This window comes from Colobus angolensis, unplaced genomic scaffold, assembly GCF_000951035.1.
Source record: "Colobus angolensis palliatus isolate OR3802 unplaced genomic scaffold, Cang.pa_1.0 Scaffold146, whole genome shotgun sequence".
In the NCBI taxonomy this organism is placed as follows: domain Eukaryota; kingdom Metazoa; phylum Chordata; class Mammalia; order Primates; family Cercopithecidae; genus Colobus; species Colobus angolensis.
The window spans coordinates 3,931,119-3,940,152 of NW_012114555.1; positions in this window are offsets into that span (position 1 = coordinate 3,931,119).

The following is a 9,034-nucleotide window of genomic DNA, read 5'->3' on the forward strand; positions in this document are numbered from 1 at the left end:
AAATTTCAGAACTAATTTTAGTGATAGTGTTATTGAAATGTGTCTATTTCCCTCCAAAATCTACTTAAAGTAATTTGTCCCCCGCATAGTCCATGAGGGTCCAACTAGGAAAATAGAAACCACTTCAGGTATTTACAGGGAAAGAGTTGAATGCAGGAATTTATCATACCAGTGATAGAGGAGATGAGAAGTATGAACCCCAAAAATCTGAGACAGGTCTCAGTTAATTCAGAAAGTTTATTTTGCCAAGGTTGAGGACACACACTGCTGATACGGCCTTGGGAGGTCCTGATAACATGTGGCCAAGGTGGTTGGAGCACAGCTTGGCTTTATACATTTTAGGGAGACATGAGACATCAATCAATACGTGTAAGATGTACATATTGGTTCAGTCAGGAGAGGTGGGATAACCTGAGGTGAAGGTGGGACAGCTCGAAGTGGAAAGGGGGCTTCCAGGTCGCGGGTAGATAAGAGACACAAGGTTGCATTCTTTTGAGTTTTTGATTAGCCTTTCCAAAGGAGGCAATCAGATATGCATTTATCTCAGTGAGCAGAGGGATGACTGAAAAGAACGGGAGGCAGGTTTGATCTAAGCAGTTCCCAACTGGACTTTTTGAGGCCCCAAGATCTGTTTTCATTGCACAGAAGGCAAAAGGAAACAGAGAGGTAACCCAGAGATTAGCAGCCCCAGGAAGCCAAGAGCACCCTAGGGAGGTGCCCAAGGGTCCCTACAGGAAGCTGGGACGTTGGTGGGCTTCTGTGGGAAGCAGCAGGAGCCAAGGGTACACTATCTGAGGCAGAGAGGGAAGAGCAATACTCCAGCCTCTCCCTTCCTCATCCTCTTGTCCCACTCCAGTCCCTCTCATTTCTGAACCCAGCCAGCAGCTTCCTGAGGAACTGCCTTGAGGAGACAGAGCAAAGGAAGGGTGAGTGGTGGACCAAGGACAGCCTGCCCAGGACCTAGAGCCTCTGCTGAGAACACATTCTGAAAAGGCTGTTCTGGACAGTGGGATGGCATGCTCCTCCTCTCCCAGAAGACTCCCAGAGACAGTGTTTCTCTATGTTTTGTATTTCCCTTTCTATGGCAGACAGGGTAAGGGCTCCCTGAAGATGGCCACATCCTTGTCCATGGAACCTGTGAATGTATTTTCTTATTGGCAAAAGGGACTTTCCTAATGGGATTAAGTGAAGGATTTTGAGATGGAGGGTTATCCTGGGTTATCCGGGTGGGTCCAATGGCATCACAAGGGGCCTTACAAGAGGGAGGTAGGAGGGCTAGAGATTGAAAAGGACAGGTGACTCAGAAGCAGAGACTAAGCGGGCACTCGGAAGATGGAGAATGGGGCCAGAAGCACAGGAACGTGGGGAGTCTCTAGAAGCTGGGAAAGGCAAGGACTTGGAAGCTCCTCTAGAGCCCCTAGAAAGGGACACAGCCCTGCTGACATCTTAGCCCAGTGACACTGATTGCAGGCTTCTGGTCTCCAGAACTATAAGAGATTACATTTATGTTGGTTTGAGCCAGTAAATTTGTGGTAATTTCTTATAGCAACAATTTAAAAAAAAGAAAAATGAATATACCTCCCACTTCAAATAGTAAGAGAAAACACCCAATGTTATTATCCCTCCAGCTGACACCCTGTGCACACACACTCACCTTTCCTGTTCATTCATTCCCCAGTGCACCTCTTTACCAGTAGAGTTCCCGGTAAAGTCATATGGCCAAGAAAATAATGGCTGTGATTTCATGCACTCTGAAGAATTACAAGCCATACTATTTTGTAGTAAATGACGTTACAATTATTTTGTGCAAAAGTTTGATTTACACCTATAAAATGGTGTTTAATCCAATCCATGCATTCAACAGGTAATCACACTGGGCTCTGACAAATGACCTTTTTCAACATTTAGGCATAATCGCTTTACTTTGGAGAGTATTACTTTGGTGATATTTATTAAAGGTATAAAATGTCTTATGCTATTACTTGAGTGTCTTCGTTAAATGAAGCAGGCTTGATTCAGATAAATTAAGTGGGAAAGGATATTTTCTAAAATAATAGCTCATGCTTTTGCAATGGTTTTTACAATCTAATTAATGGCACAGCTCCATGGCAGTGTTATTACTTTCTTCTTTCTCCATTCTAGGGGCAGGGAAAGAGAAAGAGAAGGCAAAAAATAAAATAAAAAAATAAAGAGGAGCCAGATTCCTTTCACACCAAATGATAAAAGACTAATAATAACAATCTAATAATGTAATTTAATGACATAGAATCTATGTTAAGAGAATGAGTTTGCATACGCTTTTCATTAGTTCTCACGACCTAATGAAAGAGGCAAGATTAGCAATATTTTGCAGCTAACGCAGTTTAGTCCTGGCAGGTGAAGTTTATCCAGGTGCTGAGCATTCAAGCTGGCACTCTTAAAGCTAATATTTTAAATGCCACATTCAGTTGTTGTTGTGGTTGCCTTTATTTCCAGCTTGGCTTTCTGTCATTTGGATACCAAAGAACACCTCAAATCAATCCTAATTTATACATGGTGTGCATTTGTTAAACATTTATCACACTCATGTCTGAATAAATGAATGAAAATTGTTCACTCATCTGCTGCACACCTCCAGGCAAGTTCCCTGCTAATTCTTTGCCTAAGCAATGTATTGCAAAGAGGCAAAACAGTTTCTAGTTTGGAAAAGAATGAATGGCTTGAGCTCATTCATTTATTCATTCATTCAGTCCTTTATTGAACACCCATCACTGAGGACTTACCATGAGCCGAATACTGTGCTGGTCAGTGGGAGTCACAGGTATAGAAAACACAGTACTTCTCTTAGGGATGTCTAATGGCCTCTCTATAGTGCCAGGGACCTCAGCCCACTGTGATAACCTAAAGAATACCCTAGACTCACAAAGCCTAGTCCTGAAAGGAACCTTGGAGTGAATCCTCATGTGAAAAAGGCTACAGCTGACCAGTTGAACTTATGAGTCCCATAGGCCTGGGAGAAAATCCTGGGTCTGTTACTTACTAGCTAGACCTCATTTACTATACATGCTCACTTGGGGACAATATCAGTACATATTCTGCAGGGTTAGGGTAAAGTTTAAATGAGGTGACTTAAAGTGATTAACTCAGGATCTGTTCAGAGTAAGCACCTGATAAATATTTAAACTGTATTTCACTATCTCTACCATGCTTTTGGTCTGAATGCATTCCCTTCTGTGATTACTGCCTTGCATGTTTAATGCTTGTGCATCATATCTACTTGTCTATATTGTAGATGCCTTCAAAACTGGTGAATATAACTTGATGATGAGACTGGATACTTTTTGAAACTATTTGATATACAGATTCTAGCTCACAAACCTCCTAGTACCGTGGCGAGTCCAAGCCCCCGTCACGTCTTATCAGGCTCCTTCTGTAGCCTCACCTTCTTGCTCCCCCTCTTGCTTGTTAGAGTCTGTCTTCTATGCCAGCATGTCCTTTGGAAACTGCGTAGCTAATCTTGCCTTTCAGTGGCTTTCCATTGCAGTGAAAATGAAACTTGAACTTCTTACCGTGCTCTGTGAGGCCCCTGCTGACTTCTCTGATGTCCAGCCTGTCAATTTCCTCTTAGATCTCTCTGATCTGGCCACCTCAGCCTCCTTTCTGCTCCTTGAACACACCAAGCCCTTTCCTGCCCCAGGGCCTTTCTGCCTTCTGTTTCCTCTCTGCAGAGTGACCTTCCCAACCTTCCCATGATATGCCACCTCATCTCCTCAAAGGCAGCACTCCCTGCCCCCTCTCTAAACCCTTATCCCGTGGCATCTCCTTCATGACACTCCTCCCCATGTATTTACTTGTTTAATGTCATCTTCCACACTGGAAGGGAAACTTTAAGAACATCAGGGTCAGGCAAAGTGGCTCATGCCTGTAATCCCACCACTTTGGGAGGCCAAGATGGGAAGATCGCTTGAGGCCAGGATTTTGAGACCAGCCCGGGCAACAAAGCATAACCCCATCTCTACAAAAGGATAGAAAAATTAGCTGGGCATGGTGGTGTGCACCTGTAGTCCTGGATACTCAGGAGGCTGAAGCAGGAGGATCACTTGAGCCTAGAAGTTCAGGGCTTCAGTGAACTATAATGGCACCACTGCACTCCAGTCTGGATGACAGAGCAAGACCCTATCTCAAGAAAATTAAAAAACAATTAAAAAATTTTTCAAAAAGAACACTGGCTACATCATTCACTTCTGCATCCCTGGGGCCCAGAATAGAGCCTGGTACATGTTAGGTACTCAATAAATATCTACTGAATGAATCTTACACAACAGTAGTTTTTCCAATTTGAGGTCTGAGGAAACACATTCCTATGAGTCAGTAACATTATTCATATATAATTGTTTAATCATACATGCATGAGCTATGACTGCTTATCAACAACAACGAAAAGCTAAAAGTTAATGACTGTTCCCCTCTCCCACAGACCAATGGACCTGTGAACTGCACTGGACAGGGCAGCAAGAAGACATCCTGTTTATGCCCCATATTCCCAGCATGCCAGTGGGGAAAAAACATCCTTGAGTCCTGGGATTGCCTGTGGAGAGTCTAGGCAGTTAGACGAAACCAGGAAGAATGTCAGGGAGATGAAATCTTCACCCAGAAAGGGCAGGGTCTGTAACTTTATAAAAAGGTACAGTGTGTGTCACATTCAACAGGCATGAAGATGTGGCTTCAAGTCTGCCCTTGTGTTTATGGGACACCTGAAGATGACTTGGGGGAAAATGAAGCTCTGCAGTAGGTTCTTAGCACTGATTGTCGGGTTTGGAAACAGATGCATGTGGAACTTTGACTCAGTGGCTGATATAGAAACATTAGTCTTGGCGGCTCACACCTGCAATACCAGCACTTTGGAAGGCTGAGGTGAGAGGATTGCTTGAGTCTGGGAGTTCAAGGCCAGCCTAGGCAACATAGTGAGATCTCATTTCTACAAAATAAAAAAAATTAGCTGAGCATGGTGGTGTGCGTCTCTACTCCCAGCTACTTGGGAGGCTTAGGCGGGAAGATCACTTGGGCCAAGGAGTTGGAAGCTGCAGTGAGCCATGATTGCACCACTGCACTTCAGTCTGGGCAACAGAATGAGACCCTGTCTCCAATAAATAAATAAATAAATAAATAAACGAAATAAAATACAAGATGAGGTAGCTCATGCATTTCCCATATGAAAGCTGGTTTTGGGGTGGCAAAAAAGTCACATTGTTTTATGTCTAAAGCACATATATCCATATGCATTTCATGGGAGGGGGTGATTAGGAAAAAAATATCTGAGTGACACCTGTGATTCACCTAACAACAATCCCTAAGAGGTTAAGACTATTTTGATCACTTTGTAGATGAGGAAACTGATTCTTGGATAGATTAAAAGCATGCGCTCAAGTTCACCCATCTGTAAGTCTGGGAGCAGGGACTGTAAGCTCCAAAGTACCATGTGGTTCCAAAAGGTTTTTTTCATAAAAACCTTAGTAGTTGCTTAGGTTCACTCATTGCTGCTGGAATATCTTGCTCACAGAGTGTTAAACAAAACTGGGAGCTGAGTATCCTTCCAACTTCCTGTCAGGAGGCTTTCCAGCATCTCAAGGGTCCCAGATCCCCCCAGTGGAAACACATCTGAGACCTCCCATTATGTCATTAGCATTCAAGTATCCTCCTATGAAGACATGAGGTGATGAGGCCCAGAAGAACTAGACCAATATAACAAAACACGAGGGGAAATTGAAAGGAAAACAAGACAGAAATGAAAGAATGCAACCATATCAGCCTTCCTAACACAGGTGTCTGGGCCCATGAAGGATAATGAATCCCAGATCTGTCCTGATGCACTGCATGACCTGGACAAGTTACTTGACCTCTCTGAGCCTCAGTTTCCTCGGGTGGGAGAAGGGTATGAAAGCTAGTGAGATAGTCTATAAGAATGTCCCCACCAGCCTCTGCTAGAGAAGATGCTAATATCTAGTCGTATTAGTCTGTTTTCACGCTGCAGATAAAGACATGCCTGAGACTGGGAAGAAAAAGAGGCTTAATTGGACTTACAGTTCCATGAGGCTGGGGAGGCCTCAGAATCGTGGCAGAAGGTGAAGGGCTCTTCTTACATCGTGGCAGCAAGAGACAATGAGGAAGAAGCAAAAGCAGAAACCCCTGATAAACCCAGCAGATCTCATGAGACTTATTCACTATCATGAGAATAGCATGGGAAAGATGGCCCTCATTATTCAATTACCTCGCCCTGGGTCCCTCCCATAACATATGAGAATTCTGGGATATACAATTCAAGTTGAGATTGGGGTGGGGACACAACCAAACAATATCACCAGTCTATAAGAATGCGCCAACAGCCTTTGCTGGGGCAGAAGCTAATATCTAGTCTATAAGAATGACTCCCCCAGCCTCCATTAGAGAAGATGCTAATATCTAGTCTGTAAGAATGACTGCCCCCAGCCTCTGCTAGAGAAGATGCTAATATCTAGTTTGTAAGAATGCCCCAAAAGTCTCTGCTAGTGCAGATGCCAATATCTAGTCTACAAGAATGAATCCCCCAGCCTCCGTTAGAGAAGATGCTAATATCTAGTCTATAAGAATGGACTCCCCCAGCCTCTGCTAGAGAAGATGCTAATATCTAGTCTATAAGAATGGATCCCCCCGCCTCTGCTAGAAAAGATGCTAATATTTAGTCTACAAGAATGCCTCCCCCACTGCCTCTGCTACAGAAGATGCTAATATCTCCATGCCTGTTCTGCCATACTTTGAAATAGATGTGTTTTGTTTTTTCCCCACAAGAGTTATTCTACTTCATTCCAATGTTTGGTATATCCCCAATGACTCACTGAGTGAGGGGACAAAACCCACTGAGCCCCAGTGTAAACACAAAGGACCATTGGTGACCACAAAACCACTAGTTGGGTAAAGAACAAATCCAGGGAGAATGATAAAATCATGCAAACATTACACTGTTTCCAACACTCATAAGTACTTTAAGAGCCTCTATTTACATACAATTGGCACAATAATTTCTAATTATCCTTCCCCACTCATTAAAACACTCCTCTTAAGAGCCTTTCTTCAGCTACCCTTTTTAGCCTAGTTATTTATACCCCATATACTTGAACATAATTAAGTTCTACTTTTTAATATACAGGAAATAAACTCTCTGTTACTCATGTTGAGTGTTTTTGATGTTGTCATTCACCAGCTGGATTTACTGTTTTCTCACCTCTCCCTTTGCTTGGTTCTTATGTCCCCTATGCTTAGGAGGCAGTGGGGATGGGTAGAAATGCCCACTCCTGGTGGAGTCAGAAGGAAATGGAGGTGAATCCTACTATTGCCCCTTCCTGGCTGGGTGAACTTGGAAACTTAAACTCTTTGAGCCTTGGTTTTCTTATCTGTGGAACAGAAGCGGTGATTCCCGATGTGAGAATTAAATAAGATCTTGGTTGCTGTAATAGTTAGCATTCTTGATAGCATGTAGCAGAAAGCTCAGCTTAAATTGACACAAAAAAATAGCATTAGCTTATGAAGCACAAATATTCAGGGGTATATGATGCCAGTCACTCTGTTAGAGTAGGCAGATAGATAGACATGAGCAGGAAAGGCAGCCCTGGAAACTTTGCTCCACTATCAGCCAAAAACACAACAGCTATATCTGGACTTACTGTTAGTCTTATCTGGCCCTCACCAGGACTTATCTGACCCTAACAGGAAATAGTTTAGTAGGGACTTTCCCTAGTAGCAAGCATGTGCTATTTGATTTAGCTTGCCCCTAAAGTAACCTTTCCTTATTGCAATAGTAAAAAACATGCCCCTGGGTGGAGATTTAATATACTCACGAGACACATGAGGTATATACTAGTATGTACACCACAGAGCATGCACACCCAGAAGACCACTCTAAACATGCTTACTAGTAACACCCCTTCACACCCCTTTCATGAATAATCATGTAAAACCCACATAAAGAAAGTCTTCTCCATGCCCATTGGAGCTGTCTCATTCTCTTGAGCAGACTGCTCTGACCCACCTTTCAGAGTACTGTCCCTTTAAATAAGCTCCGTTACTGTGTAACTCTTGCTGCATGTGTCTCTTGGCTGAATTCATTCCTCCAAGAGGACAAAAACAGAGAACCCCCACTTCCCAGTAACAACTCCGCTGATAATGTTAGCAAAGGATGCCCCTCACAAATGAGCTGGGACAGAAGGAAGGCCATGACAGGCCTGGGTTATGTGAGGCTTTCCCACTTATTACATATTCCTTTGGGCCTGAAGACTCACTATGTGTCCACGCTCTGTGAATATCAAGGAAAAATGGTTCTTTTAGTACTTAATTCAGTTACTGGAAAAATTTGAAGTGTGTTTTGAAAAATGTGGATACGTGATTCTACTTTTTCAACTGGAATTTTTTTTAACTTTTATTTTAGATTCAGGTACATGTGCAGGTTTGCTACCTGAGTATATTATGTGGTGCTGAGGTTTGGGATATGAGTGATCCCATCATGCAGGTACTGAGCATAGTATACCCAATAAGTATTTTTTCAACACTTGCTCCTCTGCCTCCCTCCCCAATCTAGTTGTCCCAGTGTCTATTGTTTCCATTTTTATGTCCATGATTACCCAGTGTTTAGCTCTCCCTTATAGTAAGAACATGTGGTATTCAGTTTTCCGTTCTTGCATTAATTCACTTAGGATGAGGGCCTCCGGTTGCATCCATGTTGTGGCAAAGGACATGATTTTATTCTTTTCTATGGCTGCATAGTTTTCCATGGTGTGTATGTACCATATTTTCTGTATACAGTCCACTGTTGATGGGCACATAGGCTGATTCCATGTCTTCGCTATTGTGAATAGTGCTGCAATGAACATGCCAGTACACGTGTCTTTTTGGTAGAATGATACTTTTTCTCTTTTAGCTATGTCCCCATTAATGTGATTGCTGGGTCAAATGGTAGTTCTGTTTTAAGTTCTTTGATAAATCTCGAAACTGCTTTCCACAGTGGCTGAACTAATTTACATTCCCA